Source organism: Aquarana catesbeiana, linkage group LG11 (assembly GCF_042186555.1).
Source record: "Aquarana catesbeiana isolate 2022-GZ linkage group LG11, ASM4218655v1, whole genome shotgun sequence".
Taxonomy (NCBI): domain Eukaryota; kingdom Metazoa; phylum Chordata; class Amphibia; order Anura; family Ranidae; genus Aquarana; species Aquarana catesbeiana.
Genome location: NC_133334.1, coordinates 250365612 through 250383327, shown reverse-complemented (window position 1 = coordinate 250383327; position 17716 = coordinate 250365612).

Below are 17716 nucleotides of genomic sequence, written 5' to 3'. Positions count from 1 at the left end.
GCATTGATACATGTCCCCTGGGGCAGGACCCGGGTATCCAAACACTTTTTATGGCAATAACTTGCATATAAACCTTTAAAATGAGCACTTTTGACTTTTCACGTTCGTGTCCCATAGACTTTAACGGTGTTCGCGTGTTGGAACAAATGTTTTGCCTGTTCGCATGTTCTGCTGCAAACCGAACGGGGGGTGTTCAGCTCATCCCTAATGGCCATATGGTGTGACCAAATCCCCATATTTTTTCTTATTTGCTTAAAATGTTTAGGTGCTTAAATAGCCTTCCAGGATTTAAATATAATTTTTGCATGTGTGCGCTATAATCTTTTGTTCTGTTTGTATGGTCTTATAGCAGCACGATCATTAATGTAGTGTGCCCCCCAAGTACTTGTTTGTCAGACTCAAGTCAGGCACATTAAGGGAATCTAGCATTCTCTTCAAGAGGCCAGTAGTGGCAGCCACTGTACGGTATTATTATACAGGATTTATATAGCGCCAACAGTTTGCGCAGCACTTTACAACATGAGGGCAGACAGTACAGTAACAATGCAATTCAATACAGGAGGAGTCAGAGGGCCCTGCCCGTTAGAGCTTACAATCTTGGATACAAAAGGTAATAACTGTGGGGGTTTATCTGATGGAGAAAGTAAAACTACAGTTGTTAGGTGGGGGCCGGATAGGCTTCTCTGAAAAGAAGGGTAGGAGATAGTCGGACAGATTGGGGTAGGGAGTTCCATAGGATAGGAGAGGCTCGGGAAAAGTCCTGGAGGCGAGCATCTGAGGAGGTGATGAGGGAACTAGAGAGCAGGAGGTCTTGGTAGGAACGAAGGGAACGAGTAGGTTGGTATTTTGAGACTAGGTTAGTGATGTAGCTGGGGGCCGAGTTGTGGATGGCTTAGTAAGTTGTTCTTAGAATTTTGAATTTAATTCAGTGGGTGAGTGGAAGCCAGTGGAGGGATTGGCAGACAGGGCTAGCAGACACTGAGCGGTTGGTAAGGTGGATGGGCCTGGCAGCAGCATTCATGATGGACTGAAGGGGGGATAACCTATGTAAAGGTAATCCTGTGAGTAAGGAGTTGCAGTAGTGGAGGCGAGAGATGACCAGGGAGTCAACTAGGAGCTTGGTGGTGTCATTGGTTAGGAAGGGGCGTATTTTGGAGATGTTGCAGAGGTTGAGGGCAAGATTGGGAAAGCGTTTGGACGTAGGGGCAAAAAAATTGTTCTGAGTCCAGGGTTACACCTAGAACCTTGGCATGCCAGAACGGGCTGATAGTAGTGCTATTGATCTTGACAGAGAGATCAAGGGAAGAGGCACATGTGGAGGAAAAATCTTGAGCTCAGATTTGGATAGATTGAGTTTGAAGAAGTGGTGTGACATCCAGGCTGATGTGTCTGTTAGTAAATTAGTGATACTTCCCTCTTGACAGTGTCACTTTAAAATGTTTCTAAGGTAGGCACAATTTTGCAGTGCAGGCCCCCTGAGGTGTCTATACAGTAAGGTGACCAGATTTTTTAATTTAAATTCGGGGACTATTTTATAAGCATATTTTCCATAAATGATATGCCGTGTGTGTGGTACTGTATGTGTTTATGGAATGATGGTATGATATATATATATACGTTATTTCTCACATTTTGTCCATGAGATAAAAAAAAGATACTTCTTAGAATGTTTTGGATATAACTACCAAACGTTAAGAAGATAAGATAGAGAAAAAACTTGGAGGGAGGGATGGGGCGGCAAAATTCAAATCCAATCCAGGCAGGGGTAGCTCCAGACAATTTTTTTGGGGGTGCTATGGTGGGGCTTGAGGTAAAAGTGAGGGTGCTAATGCGGTGCGCTACCACACCCCTGTTGGCGTGGGCTAAAACTGGGTGTGTCCAACAAGTGGGCGTGGTCAGCAAGTGGAGGTTTCTTCATCGCATACAATGGTGATCAGTATGTCCTGGCCTCTGTATACCAATAAAAAGCCATAAAATGCAGCACAACCCTATACTTCCTTTATACAATTCTACAAATTGACTTATAAGTGTAATGGTAAAACCTATAAATGAATATCCAGTGCAAATCAACCAATGTATTCCAATGTAGTAGTGATAGTGTCACCACCTTTGCAAACATATTTTGAGAAATTGCAGAGCAATACATAATTGTAGCTGTGCCCCCGCAGGAGCCGCTTAAGTATGTTTGTTGCATACTCTGCCTCTCAGCCCCAATAACAATCTCTGCCCCTCTTGGCATGCCTGGTAATAGTGTAAGTGCAATGATCAATGAGAAACACACATGTTATGATAAAACACAGAAATTGTCTTTATTGCAATATTCTGTGGAAAAGTAACAGAAAGTAACAGTACATATACTCAAGTAATCAACTGGAGAGCAATAACTGAGATTAAGAGCAATATAGCTCAATATTATATTCAGGCTGCTTCCAGGGGATTCCAAACCTGAGAATAACCTCAAGAGCAGAGGCACACTTAAATGGCAAATATATCACAATATGACACTTTATATTGGATTGGTTACCTCTACTCAAATGTGGCTCTATGAGTCCAGGCAGGAGGACAGCAGAAGACTGACCCTCTATATGTCAGACCTCTCTTTTCTGTCTCCTGATACCACAGTCCCAACGACAAACACTGTATTCAAATCAACATTCAATGGATTAGCGTCCCAGCTAAACTGTCCTACACACCCACTGCATATACAGAGCCCTGAATATGTGTGTGCGGGCCCTTATGGCACTAGTAGCTTCAGTCCCTTTGAAGAAAGATGAGGCATTGTATCTTCAGCTAGCCACTCTCGTTGGTGCACTTAAACTCCTGAATAGCAGGGTCAAACAACACAACTGGCCCAGATTATCAAGTAAAGAATGCAGGATCTTCCTCAGCAAGGTGAAAGAAAAATGGTGTCTGTATACAGTGTCTCTGTATCTGAATGGCCCTGTGTTCTGCGGCACTACAGGGGTGAGCAAGGTGACTAAGAGCAATGATGTCTGTATACAGTGTCCATACAACTCTATCTGTGTGCAATGTCCTTGTTTACTGCAAATGGGAAAAAGCCCTCTCACCCAATCCTGCAGTCAAGACCCAAATGAACGTCCTGGAACAGGCAGTCTCTTCTACTGACCTGACTGGTCACCTCACATTGGAACGCCTGACAACGTCGGTGCAGGTGCGTCTGGATATGCACCTGGGATCTCCCTCTCACAGGCTGGATGTCCTGACTGGCTGTTGATGCCAAAAATCACACAGTGGACTGACTTGGGATGCAGACCCTCTCCCCTAGGTCTAATCTCTTCCTCTCCCTCGTGTAGTCCGAGAAAATCCCCTCAGATCAGCAAGATGGAGTCTCTAGTTCCTTTGCTCCTGGAGTCCGTGGCCCCGGAAGAGGGGCAAAGATGGATGCGGTCCCCGGCGGGGACATCGGGGGCTTCGATTGCAGGTAAGTGGCACATAATGCGATGCGCACTAGCCCATTATGTTTTTACTTTGCAGGGGAAAAAAGAGCAAGTAAAACCCATCAGGGTTTGCTTCCTCTTTAACTCATTCACTAAAGCTCTGGAGCAGCTGCATTTGCAGAGTGCAGCTGCATTTTGCAAAATGCAGTCTATTTGCCTTTAGTAAATCAACCCCAGAGTTCTGTGTTTTTGTGAACAGAAATCTGTGCGTGTGATTGGAACCAGCCGATCAGCTGATTTCAGATGAAATTTAAACTTGTACTATGTCCGATAACGCACTTTCCAAACCCGGAGGAAGGCCGTCACATACATGTACGTGATTATGCCTGTACCTGCAACTCACTCGTAGTATATTTACTGTGAGAGGTCGGCAGGTAGATAAAGTAGAGCATCCCAACAGCTCTTGCAGAGAATACAGTGATAAGCACCAATTACACTGCAAACATTTTTGGCACAAAACATTTAAAAAACATCATTAGACACTGGAGTTGATTTACTAAAACTGGAGAGTACAAAACCTGGTGCAGCTGTGCATGGTAGCCAATCAACTTCAGCTTGTTCAATCAAGCTTTGATTAAAAAAATAAATAAAATGGAAGCTGATTGGTTTCTATGCACAGCTGCACCAGAATTTGCACTCTCCAGTTTTAGTAAATTTACCCCACTGACTTTTCTACTGAGTATTGCTGATGGGTGCTGATGGGTTACAGGTTTGTGTAGGAGGCAAAAATGATGTGTGACACAACGTGTTAGGGCTCGGCCACCCAGCTTAACATAATGTACAACTTAGAGTGCGGGAGTCAGGACTATAACATATTGCATGCAGTCGGGGGGTAAGGAGTATAACATACAACATAGCAGGTAGTGTAAAGATGGACCACTGCACATGCTTGTAGGGGTATTAGCATGGGTGAAATCCATGAAAAGAAAGTACTGTAGGTAGAATATGCAGTAGGCAGTAGGTGCACTCAACGGGATGGGAGCAGCAGGAGGAATTTTCCAATGTAGTTTAATCAACGTCAACTTTTCTGCAGGACACAGCCCAACTTTCTCAAGACATCTTGAGAAAAGCGGGCTGTGCCATGTTAACCATTGACATTGATTAAACTACATTGGAAAATTCCTTCTGCCGTAAGTCCCGCTGAGTGCACCTACTGCATATACAGTACAGAGATCAGGTGTTACATTGATGCAGCTTGGAACAGTGTAACTATACATTCGCCATGCCTGGCCATGGATGTTGGAAATCACTATAATGGGCACCATGATTACCGTGATTGCAGTTGTTTTCAGGGTGCCGTGCTGAGTGGCTGCCCTGCTGCTTACTGAACAAAGGAAGTCACTCGCATGGGAACCATTCAGAGAACACTTTGCATTTTTCCCAATGAATGCAAAGCATTCTCTGATTGGTCAGGTTAAGACGAGAGGCAGTGATGTCTCAATCTACACCTTGTCGGAGAACGCTATACATTTATTGAAAAGATGCAAAGTTTTCTCTGAATGATGCTAGTGCCAAGCAAACAACCTTCTGTGTTCATTAAGCAGCAGGGCAGCCACTCGGCATGGAAGCTAGAGGCAATCAGTATAGTAGCGGTGCCTACTAGAGTGACTTCCAGCTTCCACGAGCAATGGCCAGGTATGGTCCAAACTGGACCAATGTAATTATACAAAAATATCTATACCTGGGATTCAGCTTTTCGATTTTCTTTAACAGACCGCAAGTTCACTTTAAATTCATCCCTTCCTTAGTTCTCCTATTCCCCAGTATCCTGCCATAGAAGCATGTGTACTATTTGTCTTAATTATACACAGGCTTTGATACATTAATGTCAAACAGTGGTTTTATTTGCTCTTTAATCCATGGGGCATCAGAGTTCGGTGAGCTGCCTTTGGCGCGCAAAGGGTTAATCATTCCGTGAAGAAAGATGTGTTTGGCTGCGACACTCAGCCCAGCGGGCTGTGTTCCAGCTCCAGTCACTTACACAGCCTGACCTTGGGCGAGTTAATCACCCCGCGCATTAGGTATTAGAAATGAGATTGTAAGATCGTCTTGCCAGCTAGGCCGTTATTTTGTGCTCTGCTCACTGGTGCATTCCTGGGTGGATTCATATAAGGATAAAGTATTATTGTTTCTATTCTTTAGTAAGAGGACGCCTGCAGCTAAATTGGCCCTGGGAATAGCAAACCACAGAATTGTCAAAATGATTATACAGAAGCTAATTTTTCAGGGTCATAGTTAAGATAAGGCTGCCATATTGCAGGGGCTGGCTGCAGCATGGGGCTCAATTGGTCCTATAAGGTACATTGTAGTCAAACTGTAAATCTTAGGATGGAAATACATAGAGAACACAATGTACCCGCCCAAGGCTCTTACCTTTCATCCTGGCGTTTAGACCATTATGCTGTGTAAACTCCTTTGATCACTAACAACCTGTTGTTCTACCAATACCTATTTCAGAGTGTTTCCCTCTGCATAGCGGGAGGTCCAAGTTTCACCCATGGGGTCTCTCTGCAGTACTCTTTGCATGTTTCTTCATTTTGCATGCCAACTGATGTCTATAGGAAACAAAAACCTATGCACCCGTTCACACCATAAAGCAGTGTGTTCCAATGTACGTGCCTTCAGGCACTGAGGCGTGTTATGTTAGGTATCTCATTTATAGGCTGTGATCTTATGATCAAGTAGGTATATTTTTGGTGCAGGTCACTGTTTCAAATGTTACAAATAAAGTGCTCATATTGAGCAGTTTAGTATGCTAGTTTAGATTCAGTTTACACACCAGGTTAAAGGTGAATACCAGGTATGGATATTTCATATATAGTTACATTGGTCCAGCTTGGACCATTGTCACTATCTACAGTGCCTTGAAAAAATATTCATACCCCTTAACATTTTCCACATTTTGTCATGTTACAACCAAAAACGTAGATGTATTTTATTGAGATTTTATGTGATAGACCAACACAAAGTGACACATAATTGTGAAGTGGAAGCTCAATGATAAATTGTTTTCTAAATTTTTTACAAATAAATATCTGAAAAGTGTGGCATGCATTTGTATTCAGCCCCCTTTACTCTGATACTCCTAACTAAAATCTAGTGGAACCAATTGCCTTCGGAAGTCACCTAATTAACAAATAGAGTCCACCGGTGTATAATTTAATCTCAACATAAATACATCTTTTCTTTGAAGCTCTCAGAGGTTTGTTAGAGAACCTTAGTGAACAAAGAGCATCATGAAGGCCAAGGAACACACCAGACAGGTTAGGGATAAAGTTGTGGAGAAGTTTTAAGCAGGGTTAGGTTATAAAAAAAATATCCCAAGCTTTGAGCATCTCACGGAGCGCTGTTCAATCTATCACCCGAAAATGGAGAGTATGGCACAACTGCAAACCTACCAAGACATGGCCATACACCTTAACTGACAGGCCCGGCAAGGAGAGCATTCATCAGAGAAGCAACCAAGAGCCCTACTTGAAGAGCTGCAGAGATTCACAGCTTAGGTGGGAGAATCTGTCCACAGGACAACTATTAGTCATGCACTCCACACATCTGACATGGAAGAGTGGCAAGAAGAAAGCCATTATTGAAAGAAAGCCATAAGAAGTCCAGTTTGCAGTGTGTGAGAAGCAATGTTAGGGACACAGCAAACATGTGGAGAAGGTGCTCTGGTCAGATGAGACCAAAATTGAACTTTTTGACCTAAAAGCAAAACGCTATGTGTTGCGGAAAACTAACACTGGACATCACCAATAATACACCATCCCTACCGTGAAACATGGTGGTGGCAGCATCATGTTGTAGGGATGCTTTTCTTCAGCAGGGACAGGGAAGCTGGTCAGAGTTAATGGTAAGATGGATGGCGCCAAATACAGAGCAATCTTAGAAGAATACCTGTTAGAGTCTGCAAAAGACTTGAGACTGGGGCGGAGGTTCACCTTCCAGTAGGACAGCAACCCTTAACATACAGCCAGAGCTACAATTGAATAGTTTAGATCAAAGCATATTCATGTGTTAGAATAGCCCAGTCAAAGTCCAGACCTAAATCCAATTGAGAATCTGTGGCAAGACTTGAAAATTTTGCAGCTCACAGAAGCTCTTCATGCAATCTGACAGAGCTTGAGCTATTTTGCAAAGAAGAATGGGCAAAAATGTCACTCTCTAGATGTGCAAAGCTGGCAAAGCTGCAGACGGAGGAAAATCCTATTTTTCTATCCTATATGGGTACGTATCGGTTATGTATTAGCTATATAGCTCAAAATTACTTGTGTGCTCTCCTAGTAGTGAATAAGTGTGCTTGGGCAAACCCGTATAATAAAGTGTATATATGCCCAATGGGATAATTATCCCGTAACAAGAAAACCAGTTTACCACCAAAGTGTATATGTATATACAAATGTGACAGAAAATATCATCAGTACCATTAATTGTAAATAATAAATAAATATGACTGCACACAACTCTCTCCTATTCTATAAAGGATTAACCTTATTTTACAATTCGTTCTTATACTTCCTACAGTGGCTAATATAGAGTCTTTTATCCGTCCACATCCAGTGCCATCCTCTGGTTACATATTGCCACTAAATATCCATTGTGCACAATTAACGTGACCAACCAATATATATATATATAAATAAGAAAAAAATGTGTATATAAAGTGATCCGTTGTTTCAAAAATATACCAGTTGTAACACAGTTGTAATATATAAAAAATTGTGGATAAAAATCAATATTGTGAAAGTTCTATCTTGAAGATATTTCATTCAAAAAATTCCTGCGTGAAGTGACTGTGGTGATGACAGTTTAGTCACTTCACGCAGGAATTTTTTGAATGAAATATCTTCAAGATAGAACTTTCACAATATTGATTTTTATCCACAATTGTAAAATAAGGTTAATCCTTTATAGAATAGGAGAGAGTTGTGTGCAGTCATATTTATTTATTATTTACAATTAATGGTACTGATGATATTTTCTGTCACATTTGTATATACATATACACTTTGGTGGTAAACTGGTTTTCTTGTTACGGGATAATTATCCCATTGGGCATATATACACTTTATTATACGGGTTTGCCCAAGCACACTTATTCACTACTAGGAGAGCACACAAGTAATTTTGAGCTATATAGCTAATACATAACCGATACGTACCCATATAGGTAGCGCCACTTGCCCCTACCCACACATATCTTTACTTTCTATCTCATCCCTGCGGGGGTGAGCAAGGGGAGGCTGCAAGCCTTGGTCTGTGAGCGCGGAAATCTTAATCCTTTCTATTTTTCTATCCATCTGCAGAGTGGATCGGATGAACATGGACAGACGGTCCGTGCTCATCCGATCCCCCATAGGGGAGAGCGGAGATCTGACAGGGTGGTCCCTGCACAGTGTGCAGGTCCCGCCCTGTCATCTGCTGGCTCAGCTGGGAAAAACTGAGAGATCCCGGCTAAGCAGCGGATATTCACGGGTCGGATCAAGTACATTAGAGAAATGTTTCTAGGCATGCTTCAAGACTGAGGAATAAACAAAGTGTGATGCTTGTGCTTCGTGACAGCGGCGCAAACATGGTGAAAGGAATGAGGCTTGCTGAAGTGTCAGACCTCAGTTGCATGGCACACCGAGTGGGATCACTGAGCGTGTCAACTGCCACGTCGCCTGCCACCAGATGCCATCAGGTTTTCCCAGCAGAGTCCGTCCTTACATCAGGTGCCCCCAGCGGAGTGCCTCTTACATCAGGTGTCCCCAGTGGAGTGCCTCTTACATCAGGTGTCCCCAGTGGAGTGCCTCAAATCAGTGCCCCCAGCGGAGTGTTAGCTGCAGATGGAGTGTTGGCTGCAGTCTAGCTACATCTCCTCAAGAGTGGTGACAAGGGCAGAGAGGTGTGTGGGTGGAGGCATGGTGACTTGGGTTGTTACAGGCTGACTTGGGGAAGGGTGGAGACAGGGTGGTGATTTGAGGGTGCAGGCATGATGGTGACCTGGGGGGTGCAGGCATGGTGGTGACTAGGCCGGAGGGGGTGCAGGCATGGTGGTGACTTGGGGGAGAGGGTGCAGGCATGGTGATGACTTGGGGGAGGGGGTGCAGGCATGGGGGGAGGGGATGCAGGCATGGTGTTGACATGGGGGAGGGGGTGCAGGTATGGTGGTGACATGGGGGGGACAGGTATGGTGATGACATGGGGGAGGGGGGCAGGTATAGTGGTGATATGGGAGAGGGGGTGCAGGTATAATGGCGACATGGGGGAACAGGTATGGTGATGACATTGGGGAGGGGGCTGCAGGTATGGTGGTGATATAGGAGGAGGGGGCTGCAGGTATGGTGGTGATATGGGGGGGAGGGGGGAAGCAGGTATGGTGGTGACACGGGGGGAGGGGGGAAACAGGTATGGTGGTGACACGGGGGGAGGGGGAGAAGCAGGTATAGTGGTGACATGGGGGGAGGGGGGATAGCAGGTATGGTGGTGACACGGGGGGAGGGGGGAAACAGGTATGGTGGTGACAAGGGGGGAGGGGGGAAACAGGTATGGTGGTGACAAGGGGGGAGGGGGGAAGCAGGTATGATGGTGACACGGGGGGAGGGGGGGAAGCAGGTATGGTGGTGACACGGGGGGAGGGGGGAAACAGGTATGGTGGTGACATGGAAGGAGGGGTGAAGCAGGTATAGTGGTGACACGGGGGGAGGGGGGTGCAGGTATGGTGGTGACACAGGGGGAGGGGGGTGCAGGTATGGTGGTGACACAAGGGGGAGGGGGATGCAGGTATGGCAGTGACATGGGGGGAGGGGGGTGCAGGTATGGTGGTGACACGGGGGGAGGGGGGAAACAGGTGACATGAGGGGGACGGGGTGCAAGGGGGAGCCAAGACCATCAGTGCACTGTTCCCAGCCAGCGGGGCCCCAGTCCATCCATCAGTGTGACTGTGTCCCTGCTCATCGCAAGGGGGGAGCCAGGACCATCAGTGCACTGTCCCTAGCCAGCGAGCCCCGGTCCTTCCATCAGTGGCGCTCGTCGGACACTGTCACACACGGGGCAAAATTGAGGGTTGGCGGCGGCGGCGGCGGCGGCTGAACATTTCCTTGTGTTCAGTGGAGAGCGGGGAGGGGTTGCCAATCCCTGTAGCCAATAGGCTTCAGTGAACAATAGAATTTTCTATTTGTACACTGAAGAGAGAAGCTGACTGGCTTCCCCTCTCCACTGCACTGAACACAAGGGAAAACAACACTGGTAGAGGCGACAGGCGGCCTTTTTTGTGTAGCCGTTGCCGTTTTTTGCCAAAAACATTCCCGATTTTCTCGGGACAAACCCAATATCCCGGGAAAACAATCGGGACAAGCTTAAATCGGGACAAGGGTCCCAAAATCGGGATTGTCCCTGGAAAATCTGGACTGTTGGCAACTATGTAGTTCCAGGGCATATTTAAAGCTGTTATAAGCCAAAGTCTCACTAGCTTGACAAAGGAGCGTGCCCTGAGTCCCATCTACCAGTGCGCATGCTCCGAAACGCCGTTACAACCCACCAGTGAGGTTATCATGCCCGGCACCGCGTTCCAGCCCTCACCATCAGCCTGATCCAGGGCTCGGTTCCATCGCCGTGGCCCCAGAGATCTTTCTGGCTAGGATTTCTCCCCCACAGGCAGAAAAATCAGCTGTTCAGAACGCCGCTCTGCAGTGAACGCCACGCCAGTGTGGATAGACTCGTGCCTTGCTTCCTTAACTTCCATGTAAGTGGATAATGCACCTGTATCTCATTAAAATGTTCACAGATCTAACCTAGAGGCGCCTGTGTTTCTCTTCTCATTTGCATATCTGGAGTCTGCTTTCAACTCCCCCCTCAAAGGCTACCAAGGTTGTTTTGGACTGCTAAAGTAATCTATACAGGTCTCCCCTCTTCATCTCTCCCCCTCCACATGTACTGAGTATCCACTTCAAGGACTTATTGATGGACTAATATATTAAATCTCATACTATTTAGCAGCGCCACTACCCTTTTTTTGGCTAGTAACAGTTATACCTTTTCTATGTTTTGGGAAGCCATTTAAGAAGTTATTGGTTTTCAAGCACTTTATTTTTCCCAGTTGTTTACCTTGTTCATCACACCATGGTGTACTGCAGACAGAGATGTCAGTTTTGAAAACTTGTGTGTGTTTTTCTCCCATCAGTTTTCATGTAAAGAACGAGCCCTTAATGGTAAATTTTAATAAACATTAACATGTTCAGGTTATACCAGATTTGTGCATAAAATTGGTGTTGTTTTTGAAAAGATTAAATGTACAAAATATCAGCAAATAATGTCAGCTATCGGCAGGAGAGGTGACCGAAATATCTGTATCGTATTGGCACCGAAAAAATGATATCGGACGATCCCTAGTAGTCACCAGTGCTCAGGACCAGATGGAGTCTGCGGTCATGTGAAAAATCGAACATTAAGGCAGTTCCTGACTCAAAGATGAGCCACTTGTGTGAGCAATAATCTACAGATTTGCTTCATGAAATGTTTCGCCCCAAGTAACTACACACTTGTAACTGATGTATGTGTTGCATTCGGAGGGACAAGCAGAGCCATTGCCCATTCCACCAGTCCAGTGTACCTCCGCTACCTCTCAGAAAAGGAATGAAACCCCGTCGGACACATAGCGTGGGTCTCATACCTGTCCTGAGTTAACTCTTCCTTGCCATACCTAGTGATCATGTCTTAGATCTCCATAAGTCTAGTCTGCTCCCGGAGACCAGAGGAGATAGACAGCTGAGGAGAGAGTCAGAGCACTGACCCCATCGCTATCGGAGGACCTGTCACTTAACCAGGTATCAAGTCAACAACTGGTTGCTGTAGCTGTTCTTCCTATCGGTTACCCATGGCCACCGATAACTTCTCAGCCTTGTAGGTTAAACTAATTTGGTGGAGTTACATAGTGCTATTACAGACACAGGTTCTTAGGAATACGCCAGGACCCAACACGCACCCCTTGAATAACTTCAGACCTGGCTCAGAGCAGTTGAAACAAATTTTCCTGGAAATTTGGCACAACATATGTGACATGTATAAATGTCTTCTTCCTAAATACATCTAACTGTGGCTGCCCAGGATAACTGCACAGGTGTCTATGGGAAAAGTCCATGTTTGACAAAATTCAAATGGAGATGTCCATGTTCTTGGGTTGTCCCATTGAATTAGCACTCTCAAGCGGACCACGGGTCCCAGCAAGCCTCTGCACGTAGCCCGTTCTTTCTTTAGCCCGGAGCCTCTTTAGCATCTGGGCCTCTTCCCTTTTATAACACATGGGAGGGAGGATGGATCCCATAAAAAGCCTGTGAACACACTCAGGGAAGGTGGCAAGAAACATTAACCCCTGACCTACAAAGTGCTAACTAAGCATATAATACAGTAGGCCACCTGCCTACCCATTCACAGACATTTATTTTGATGGACAATTTATAAGCTACAATGATCATTATTTGTAATAGCAATCATTATTTTCAGCCAATGAGATCTACTTGTCATAGTAATTAATACATTTATTATAGGTCAGTAAATTGCAGTCTACTAGTTGCGTATTCTCTTCTCATCACAGCCTTAGTTACAGAATATAAAATGAACATGTTTGGTGTAGACTGCACGCCAAAAACACACTGCAATACATAGATATGTGTTTCTATATAGTAGGGTCGGCATCAATGGATTGTGGTGATAGATAAGAGTTTCTAGGAATTCTGGCCTCTATACTTTATTGGTTAGTATATAAAGTGTGCTGCAGTATTTATTCCCTGGCTAATACTGAGCCACTTCTTCATTCGCTGCGGTTAACCTGAGAGAGAGTGGGAATGATGAGAGCTTTTGTGAGCTTAGTGTCTGTGTTATTATGTTTTACTATATACTCTTCCTGTAAAGAACTGTACATGCCAGTAAAACAAGTCAGGCTATGAAGAAATGGGACAAAAAAAGAACCAAATAAACTAAAATACTGTGACAAATATCATCAAATGCGAAAACAAGATGGTTTAATGTTTCTAGGATCATGGGTGAATCCATGCATCCATCCATGCATATAATTTCCTTATGCCTTGGTAAGCAACTGTATGTACATCAAGAAACATGGATCACAACACAGGTTCAACACTCTTTTTGGCCAAAAAAAATTAATAAGATGCCTGTGTCCCACCACATGCTGTGGTTCCATCCACTGACCCCTAGCTGGAGCAAGGGACCACAGCGTGTGGTTACTTTAACAGAGTAAAGGTCAGAGTCAGGGGCAGAGGTAGCTTCATTTTTAAAGCTGAACTCCAAGAAAATTGAAAATTCTCTCTTGCAGGGGGCTGTGTACGCACTGCAAAGGGTGGCTGTTTTTTTTATTTTTAGGAGGCATGGGAAAGTAGATTTAATTACTGGATCCTCCACTCCTCTGCACAGCTAGACTGGTCCCTGTAGCATCTTCTCCCCCATGCTACAATGGTCTAAGATCCTGACGTCATCAAAAATGATGTATGGTCCATAGCCCTGCATTGGACGTGTAGGCTCTGAGCATGGGGGAGTGCTGTCTGCCAGGAGAGCCAAGGATTAAGTAAGAAAAAAGCACTTTTGCTCTCCCAGGTGGACTCTGGCCAGTAGCAAGCATACACTGACACGTTAGCATGTACCAGCACACACATCCAAGTGTATTGGCGCCCTGCCGATCCGAGGTATGATGCCAAACTACCTATTTAAAGGATGATGTCTAGTAATCGCTGGCTGTTCTTCAGCATCCTGTGGCCTGTGTTCCTATGCTTCTGCACTTGTTACCTGACCTCCTGTTGCTGACCCAGCCTGCTCCTTGACCTTGCTTTGTGGATTCTGGACTCTGACCCCGGCTTGCCTCTGACTACACTCTGTTGTATTCCTGGTATTGACCTGGGCCTGTTGTTTGCCTGTGTTTGCTTCTCATGTATGAGAAGGCCTGTTGCTTGCCTGTGTTTGCTTCTCATGTATGACCCCAGCTTGGCTACTGAGTATATCCTTGCTGTTCATCTGTGCTGACCTTGGCTTGCCATCTGACCATGTTCTTGATCTTGACTAAGCACCCTCGCAGCCTCTGTATTGAGCTTCCAAGGTCCAGTTTCTGAGTGCCATCCTGTGGACTGCCATCCTCGGTCCTCTTCTGGTGTGCCTCCAACGTTGCTGGCTACAGTCCAGAGACTATTGCTACCTGATTACTGGCAGGCTTGCCATCTGACCAGGTTATTGATCTTGACTAAGCACCCTCGCAGCCTCTGTATTGAGCTTCCAAGGTCCAGTTTCTGAGTGCCATCCTGTGGACTGCCATCCTCGGTCCTCTTCTGGTGTGCCTCCAACGTTGCTGGCTACAGTCCAGAGACTATTGCTACCTGATTACTGGCACCTGTGATACTTGGTGCTCTGTACCCCTGTACTCAGGGGTACTTGGACCAGAGTCACAAGGGGAAGCCCTCTCATCACTTTGGCCTCCAACCAATGTGCATGGCAGAGGCATGTTGCAAGATAAATCATTTTAAAGGTTACTAACGCTCCTCATATGAAACTTGCAAAATGAAAAGACTAAAATATGACGGCAGTACAAATCCCCTTGTCACCCCATATGTCTGTATTGGCTGACTCTCTCCATATTCCTATTATAAAACCTTGAAAAGAGCCTGTCTCCTTCCTGTAGAGAGGGAATGTGACACTTGTCAAGACACCACTGTCACGATGGGAGACCGGTGAAAAAAAGTTTATTACTAATACTTTTCAGCGGAAAGAAATTCTCCGAACACATACACTTTTCTATCAGAACTCAAAACCTCTATTATAAAAAGGGGCAGGGGGTAATTTATTCAATTTTAAAAAGAGGTTATCATGGTAAGAAGGTAAAGATATAATTACCATAGGTCTCCTGCTAATATGACGGAAAGATGGAAAAAAAAAAAAACAATTAACAGAGACACATGATGGCAAACCTAAAAATAGACGAGAGAGAGCAACGAATTGAATGTTCTTTCCTTGGGTACGCTGGAATTATTAGAGCAAGTTATACCCTTTCTTCCTCTTGCAGTGAGAACATGACACACGTTCCCTGACAATATTGTACAAAGGATTATGCAGACCTTTTAAAGACCTTTTGTTTTTATAATTATAGAGTGCACACAAATGTCCTAGCATTGGGGCATGTGCTGATTAACGCCAGAGCATCTATTTAGAGAAAGAGCACTCAAGGGTGCCTAGAGAGGGAGCAGACTAAGAAGCAGATTAGCATGTGTAGAGCTCCCATTATTGGTACATACATTATCTCACAAAAGTGAGTACACCCCTCACGTTTTTGTAAATATTTTAACGAGCAGGGCCCTCTGATTCCTCCTGTATTGATTTGTATTGTACTTGTACTGTCTGCCCTAATGTTGTAAAGCGCTGCATAAACTTCGGCACTATATAAATCCTGTATAATAATAATAATAATTATATCTTTTCAAGTGACAACACTGAGTGTCAAGTGACAACACTGAAGAAATGACACTTTGCTACAATCTAAAGTAGTGAGTGTACAGCTTGTACAACAGTGTAAATTTGCTGTCCCCTCAACATAACTCAACACACAGTCATTAATGTCTAAACCGCTGGCAGCAAAAGTGATAACACCCTAAGTGAAAATGTTCAAATTGGGCCCAAAGTGTCAATATTTGGTATGGCCACCATTATTTTCCAGCACTGCCTTAACCCTCTTGGGCATGGAGTTCACCTGAGCTTCACAGGTTGCCACTGGAGTCCTCTTCCACTCCTCCATGACGACATCACGGAGCTGGTGGATGTTAGAGACCTGTACGGCTGTTCTCCTATTGAAGTCTCGGAGTCTACCATTTTAAATTGCAATTACCTAAGGGTGTCCTGGCCCTAACCCTCTTTCCCCTACAAGATATAAAAAGGACTGTCAAAGAAATAAAACCTCTTTTACGTTTACTGTCATTATTTCAGAAGTTATAAAATATACTGGGGTTATGGAAAGGAAGAGACAGAAATGTGAATTGCTAGAGACTCCAGCTAAGGTATTTATGATAGGGGGGAAATCTGGCAGGTATTTGTTTGTTTTCCGGAATGCCCATGCTTGCAAATTTGACTAGAGAACTTTTATTTTATTGTATTCTATTTTTTCTGTGTTAAAGAGAATATGTAAGAAACATAAAGAAGGTGTTATCCCAATTTGGCTGCAAAAGTGGAAATATGCTTTAATATTTAAATATTTATTTTATTTCAGAAGAAAACGGAAAGACATCTTCCATACATAACCAAAGTACTGGTACCCAAACAGCAGGGTAATAAATACATATCCAAAAATTTAATTCATTTTGTTCAAAAACTTGATAGACACATATCAGCCTCTTTCTCAAAATAATTATCTCCCCTTGGTCATGAACTTTTGTTGAATCCCTTGGCCTGCTGGGAGAGCCTATATATTTGGGTGAGGCCAGGTGATCCAGGTTCTTGTGTGCTACCCGGACCGGCGTCTGGGTGGACGTGTGTCGTGCGCGCCGGGCTGCTAGGCCGGAGATTGGGCCTATCCTGGGGGGCATCTGGCTGCCAGGCTGTGTGAGGGCCTATCCAGAAGTAAGAGGGCAGCACAGGGTTGGGACTGCAGCTTGCAGTCAAACCAAAAGTGACGGTTCTGCCGGCCGGAGAACCTGTCAGTGGTCGGAAGTAGAAGGGAAGTTGTCACCACGAAATACCAATCGCCTTTACCAGGGACCACAGTGAGTAACCGAAGCAAGTACCGAGCAGTATTCTCACCGAACGGGCACGGTGGAGAATCTGGAAACTTCAGGCGGGGATCAATTCAGGGACCCAACCAGCAGAGGTGACGCTTGCAGCGCAGCCTTGTGTGTCAAGCTAGGGGCCGAGCTGGTCAGCAGGGGTGAAGCTTGAAGGTATCCGAAGTGCCAAGCTAGGGACCCAGCAGGGAAGTGCGGGTGACGTTTGAGGGAGATTCCACCGCAAAAGCCTTGAGGAGCTCATGGGATTCAGAGTTAGTGAATCAGAGGGTCCAGTGAGAGACCAGGAGCTCAAGGGGCTGAAGAACTACAAGAAGAAGTTGTAGTACAGCTGAGAAAACTTTTACTTTGAGTTAGGAACTGTTTAAGTACTGTTGCCATAGGAGACAGCAATCCTGCATGTGCAGAAGTTGCACCTTGCTGGGGCCTTTCCCTGTACGGCTGTTCTCCTATTGAAGTCTCGGAGTCTACCATTTTAAATTGCAATTACTTAAGGGTGTCCTGGCCCTAACC